This window comes from Pollicipes pollicipes, unplaced genomic scaffold (assembly GCF_011947565.3).
Source record: "Pollicipes pollicipes isolate AB1234 unplaced genomic scaffold, Ppol_2.1 Scaffold_3447;HRSCAF=4054_pilon_pilon_pilon, whole genome shotgun sequence".
Lineage (NCBI taxonomy): Eukaryota > Metazoa > Arthropoda > Thecostraca > Pollicipedomorpha > Pollicipedidae > Pollicipes > Pollicipes pollicipes.
The window spans coordinates 19,688,571-19,689,584 of record NW_023596297.1 but is presented as its reverse complement, the minus strand read 5'-3'; the positions used below and the strand labels follow the sequence as shown (position 1 = coordinate 19,689,584).

The 1,014-nt window shown below is 39.3% G+C and overlaps 1 long non-coding RNA gene across 1 annotated transcript; it reads right to left on the bottom strand.

Moving 5' to 3' along the window:
• On the bottom strand, window positions 1–771 carry LOC119092628 (uncharacterized). Its single transcript, XR_005093515.1, has 2 exons — window positions 598–771; window positions 1–268 (listed from the first exon to the last, which is right to left on the bottom strand). It is a non-coding gene; the product is annotated as an uncharacterized LOC119092628 (long non-coding RNA).
• Window positions 772–1,014: the final 243 nt, after the last annotated feature.

Below are 1,014 nucleotides of genomic sequence, written 5' to 3'. Positions count from 1 at the left end.
ACTTCATGGTTACCGGTAAAAAACAATTAAGCTAGAATTTCATCAACAGGCTCGATGATTTGTTCCTTTACTTTGTCATATATTTCTTCTTTTACTTCATGCTTAATTTGCTTGTTCAGGAGTTGCCCAATCTTTTTCACAACATGGTCGGATTTTTCGTTGAGCGGCCGCGAACCGGACTTTGAACGTCGGCTTGAGATTGGGTCATCCAGGTCCCAAATATGGACATGCTTGCCATGTCTATGAAAATACTTCTTCGGAAGGGCCTCTGGAAAAGTACATGTTCGCCGTTCAATCTGCAGAATAGAAGTTCTCAACATGGATATAAGACATTGTCATTTCGTCAGTAACTGGAAACCAGGAAGTTGTGTTCCAGCAAATAGCTCACATCGCTTGCAAATATACCTGAACGCAATCGTTTATAATTTCGTACATTTTGCACCTTTACAAAAAGCTGCAAAACTGCATCATAAATGTGCGTTTTTGCACTATTTGCAAACATTGTGCTAAACGTGGATGTAATGTTCTACCTCAGTGTTGGAATGTTCAGCAACAAGCAAAATTACTGACTTGAGTACCACCGATATTTCCACTCACCTGTAATAACTGCAAATACGAGAAGACTGAAAAGAAAAACAAGGACCGCCCTCATCTTGCTGTAAATGTCACAAAAAACGTAGAACGGTTCCTTAATTTTGAACGGCTATGTTGAATGCACCAAAAAGCAGTAACACTGCAAGAAGACTGCGCAACTAAAAATTCATTGTGAATACCTGACTATACTTGATTACATCAAGTCACGTCAATTTGGTCAGAACAGTTTTGTTTTTCATGCGCATGCTTAAACACATGATGTATTTTTAAAGCGCACTTCGTTTTTCGCTCGCTGATTTGACTCCAGATCTACGCGCCGTCAAGTAAAAATTACAAAGCTCATCACCGATGACTTAAAGGACTGTTGTATATTTGCATCATGTTTGGAAGTAAGACATTCTCAGGATTCTTCTTGGTAGG